Below are 6,000 nucleotides of genomic sequence, written 5' to 3' on the forward strand. Positions count from 1 at the left end.
TTGTATTTTTTCTCTTTTTGCAAAATTTATATGTATTAAAGAGGGTACCAGTGGTACCAAATAAAACAACAGCTTGAGTGTATCCCCAACAGAAGAAAGAGGAGAGCTCCATCATGTAGTAAGAATAAGATTGGCTAGTGCTTATTTATGACTACCCAAGTCACAAATAATAAGTAACACTATTGCAAAAACGTCATTCTATATCGGTTATTTGCTACATACAACGTCGATTATTGACCATCGTTGTAGTGGACGTCGTACAAAAGAACGTGTCTATGACAACGATTGTTAACAACCGTTTTAGAATGTGCGAACATTCTAAGACGATTGTCTCCACGACCATCTTAGAATGTACCACATTCTACATCGGTCCTCGCGACGATCATCTTAGAATGTGTTACATTTTAAAACGGTCGTGTGAATAAGACCGATGTAGAATATGGTACATTCTAAGACGGTCGTGGATACAACCGTCTTAGAATGTATTATTTTTTTAAAAAATATTTTTTTGTACTTGGATAAGCTTTACAAAAATCTTCCGAACAATATATGAATGAAATGATAAACCTTATAATTAAACAAAGATACTACTACTACTAAGTTTCTATTGATGCTTGTATCTGAGTACTAAAAAGAAAGCCTGTTATAATGATTCAAAGGCATAACAATAAACAACTTAACAATAAACCATGAACTACAGCAGTTGGGGGTACTTTAATAAATCTCTTTGTATTTTAAAATAGTCTCTAATTATTTTATGTAAAAAAAGATAATCTTTACTTATAATTTACTAACATAATGATATAAAAATTAATTTGCTAACGTATTTAAACTAAAAAAAAAATTGTGGGTACTTTAATAAATCTCTTTGTATTTATAATCCGGCCCTATGGATTGAATGCTATATTAGTCTTCATCCTCTCTTATCAAAACTTAGATGTTGGACTATTTGTTGAAACTGAAACACCTAATTTGGTTCAACGTGGAATGCACATTAAGCTAGGATTCAATCCACCAGACAAGATATAAATGATAGCGTATCTAAGGTGTTACTAACAAATATTTGTCAGTTTTTGTAGGGTTGTGCAACCCGTCGCATCAACAAAATTTGCTAAGTTAAGCCCATCTTAAATAGGCCTCATTTGTTTTACAATTTTAAATTTTAAACCTGATTTATTATCTCATAAACCTTTTTTTCTTTAAAAATTGATTTGACCAATTACAATATTTAATCTAATAAAAATTTTACTCAATTATAGAAGATGTAACGACTTGGGAAAGATTTCAAACCTGGGTGTTGATCGACTTGGTTATATTTGATCAGGCTCACAAGATGTTATCACCTACTCCAGCTACTTTGATCGTGCTCGTATCACCTACTCCAAATACATTTATAAATCAATCATTTAATATATAATGTTGTAAAAAAACCTAACTACTAACAATTAATATTAACAGATAAAAAAGAATCATATATATTTATTATAAAGATAATAAAAGAATATCAAAAATCATGAAAATATAATTTTCCACATTTTAATAATAATTTTTCTCTTTTTCAATTCTTTAAGCAATATAATACTTCAATGATAGAATTTGTCTTTTAAAAAAATAGTGTTACATGAAAAACATCTAACTTTGTGAGTTGTGAGATGGAACAATACAGGCTAATAAATGGTTGGTTATGTTATAAAATAGTAAAAAAAAAAAAAAAAGTGGTGAGGAGGAAGGAAAACAAGAAAAAAAAAGAAAGTTATAAAAAAAGGAAACAAAAAGGAACGAGCAGTTGGTTATGTTATAAACAGCACAGTCCTTGATTTTCTCCCAAGGGAAAAAAGATTTAGAAGAAACCAAAAAAAATTGAAGACAAATCAGAAAAAAATAAAAATTCTGATATCAATTATAATAGCATAATAAAAATTGAAGACTTGGTATTCTATTTTTTTGTATTAGATAAAAAATTCAAGTTATCTTTTTCTTTCAAGTATAATAACAATAATATACAAATGTCAAGTTCATATTATGCCAATGAAAATGAAAGATAAAAATAGGTGTTCCCATCAAATTAGACTGGACAGAGTAAATAATTTTGCACTATAAAAGTGGCAAAACAGATTATTCAATGGCACAAGAAGGGCACCATTTACTGCTGTCATACTTAAATCAATCAGATCTTTGTAAATAAAGCTTTGGTCTATAATCTGCAAAGGACTAATAGCAAGGAACGCATAAATACATGCTTAGTTAGGCTCCATACACCTATAAATTATTGCATGAACCATGAAGTTAAGTGGTATGCATCAAAGCTAATAAGCCTTTCAGCTAAAATGGTCACTGTTTCACAAAGCTTTATCATGAACTTACCAACCAAAATTTGGTATATCCATATCAATATCAATCACATTTACAAAAAGAAAAACAGATATTGACATAATGAAAGTGAAACTGCATAGAAGCTTATCCATAAATATAGGTAGGTAGCACAAGACAATCAAAATCCACAATATGATCCTCATATAAAGCAAAAAGTATATTCTGAAGACGACAAATGCACTTATTACTTGCAAGACAGTATAGGGTGGATAAAAAAAGTAGTGTGTTTCTAAGATCCCATGGGCAGATAAAAGGTTTTTCTTTACTATCGATGCCATGATTAAAATTTAAAATTAACCACTATGTGGTTAAAATGGTTCCTCGTAAAAAGTTCTAAGCCAAGAAAAGAAAAATTATAAAGAGTAAAGACTAAAAATCCATATAATTACTAAAACTAAATCCTGGAGTCTAGATAGATTATGTAGCTGATAAGTTTACCCATATAATTTTTGGAGCAGCACAGCCTGCACCCATTCATATCTAGACTGCACAGTTGGGCCTAAAAACCCATGTGACTCTTTCAAATATCTATCGCAGGAGAGTTGGGCCTAAAAACCCATGTGACTCTTTCAAATATCTATCGCAGGAGGGGTTAGTTTCTAGAAATTCCATGAATTAAAGTCCTTCTACAAACAAGGTTCAGTGAAAGAGGTCGTACCCGAATCAAATAAACATTAAAAATGCAGTATCTAGGAAGTGATCCTAGGTCATCTCCCAACGAGCAATGGTCAATCAAACGTTCATAACAGATAGCAATAAAACAGTAACGAATTGGGGGAGGGGGGGCGGATTGTTTGTTTTTATAAATTAAACAACGAGCAAATTTTAATTAGAAAATATCAAAATTAAAACACGTTATTCACAAGCAAGTCTCTTATCCTAGGTTACCATAATTTATCCTTTATCAGTTCAACCACTTAATCCAACTCTAAATTAAATTACTAAGCGAAATTTAACATAAGGCTATCATTATGTGATTAAGCAACACATACACCAATTAATCATGAACGAAACTGATCATTAAGAATGAATGTAAATTAAGCGCAGAGACAATTAATCAAGCACTAAGCATGCATGGACTAATAGCAATGAATATTAGAGTAATTGGTGAAGAGGAAAAACTGATCAGAATTCAATAGAAATAATAAAACCTCAGAGAGTTGTGCTTGATCCTCAAGAGAAAACAACGCTGGAAACTTAGCCTTCCATTAATCAGTAGAAACGAAATTGTAGATTAAAGCAGAAAATGAAAATTTATTGCTACGTGAATAGTAAAACTGGAATTGAAAAACCTAAAATTATTCTTTCTCCCTAAAACGAAAAGTGACTAAAACGAAAAAGAAGAGAGAGCTCCTAAAACTAGAACCTTGGTGTTGTTATATAGTTCTCAGCCCCAAAGCTTACAAATCTGCTTTAAGTCCAAGTCCATAAATATAATAAAATATAGATAAGATAAGAAAAGACAAAATCTAGATAAAATAAAATCTAGATAAGATAAGATAAGATCTAGATGAAATAATATCTAGATGAGATAAAATCTAGATGAAATAATATCTAGATGAGATAAAATCTAGATAAGATAAGATTTGGTAGAATAAAATAGTCTGCTCTCTTCAAGTCCAAGCTCAATTCTAGATTCAAGCCCAATTGCTTATAATTCTCCTGAAATTAAATTAAAAACATAAAATTAATCCAGTAGACCCAAATGATAAAACTGCATAATTAATTTGACAATTAAGGTTAATCAGTAATTAAAATGGTGACAAAAAGGGTTAAGAAATAGGAAAAAATGATGACACATCAAATCCCCTCACACTTAGCCTTTTGCACTCCTGGGCAAAATAAAAAAAAACAAAGCAAGGGATAAATCCAAAGACATTAAAGAGAAACAAACAGACACAACAACAATTACAAATTTCTCAATGAATCTCAAGGAATGAAAAGAATGGGTAATATCCAACACATAAAGAGTTAAAGAGTCAAGGCCGTCATGAAAATCATCCAAGCATCTCAAACATGGCAAGATAGTCAATCAGCTCAAGAATGAAAAGTGATAGAGCCTCACAAGATATGCACTTTATCTCTCAAGTGTCTAGGCTAGTGTTTACTCTCAGAGCACCCATGAAAACAAACACCACATAGACTTGGCAAGACTCTAAAATTGACAGCCACATCACAAGCACATGCACATGAGGATCAGGAGGACTTTTTAAGGTTGTAATGGGGCCAAGGACAAGGTAGAGGAAAGTATGTGATAGTAGCTAAAACCCAAAGGATTAGAGGAGCAATGGGGAATAAGTGGGAAGTAAGAAAAAGTAGTAAACCCCAAAACCAAAATTACAAATTAAGCTTTAAAAAGCAAATCCAAAACAAAATCAACCAAGTCCTCAAACCAATCAAAGTCTTCAAACCAAGACCTCATTTATTCAACTTCATTCTTTTTCTATTTTTTTTAATTTTTTTTTGAACGTGAACAGTGGCATTTGAAAGTAATTGAAAAATAAAGCAACAATTAGGCAATATATGTATACATCATCAAGCATGGCCAATAAAAACATATCATCCAATGAAACATACCCCCCCCCCCCCCCCTCACACTTATTCCCAAAACAATTCCAAAGCTCCAAAATTCCTTAAGGGTAGGGTATCATGGTTTTTCACTTAAGGCTTGTAATGAGCTTCAAAACAAAGAAAGGGGAACATAGGCTCAAAGGGGCTATCAAAGGAATTAATTCAGGGTACGCTCATTTGGCTAGAAGCTTATAAGAATAAAATGCCTAAATCATCTCCCAACATGCATGTGAAGCAAGAAGTATCAACAAGAGTCAAGTCAAGGCTATTGTGCAAGCAATCAATAGGGGCAAAACACACCGAATAAAATAAATGATGATGACTCAAATTCTCACCAAGGGTAAATCTATCACCTTCAATTCGAACTTTCAAAACTAACTTGACATGCAGAGAAAAAAACAAGGATTTCAATTCACAAAATGCCAAGAAACTCCTATTTCAAAAACAATTACCCATTACCTGTACATAACCTATAATTCAAAGAAAACATGCAATGTTGTACACAAAACATAAAACCAAAATAACAATATTAACCTAGAAAACCTAACAAAATTAAACTAGCAAACCTAATAAAATTAAACTAGAATACCCAACAAAATTAAAGAACAATCTTCTCCCCCCCCCCCCTCACACTTAAACAACACATTATCCTCAATGTAGCACAATCATAAGATCAAGAACAATCAAAGCAATCAATAAAATTGGACAAGTGCAATAAAAGTAAAGAAGGAGGCAGAAAAAGAAAACTCCTTAAGTCATGGCGGAAGAGAAGTAGGGTAAAGTAAGGAGGTCTCCTTCACCACTACATCCACTAAGGAGGGATTTGTGAGGAATGGTTTCATCCGATGTCCATTGACCTTGAAGCCCTTATCTGTGGATTCACTTTTGATCTCAACTGTACCATAAGGAAAAACATTAGTCACCACAAAAGGACCAATCCACTTTGACCTCAACTTACCACTCATGAGTCCGAGCCTAAAGTTATACAATAAAACTTTCTGTCCAACCACAAAGTCTTTCTTAGCTATCAAGCTGTCATGGAACTTCCTGGTCTTC

The sequence above is a fragment of the Glycine max genome, chromosome 12, assembly GCF_000004515.6.
Source record: "Glycine max cultivar Williams 82 chromosome 12, Glycine_max_v4.0, whole genome shotgun sequence".
NCBI classification, from domain to species: domain Eukaryota; kingdom Viridiplantae; phylum Streptophyta; class Magnoliopsida; order Fabales; family Fabaceae; genus Glycine; species Glycine max.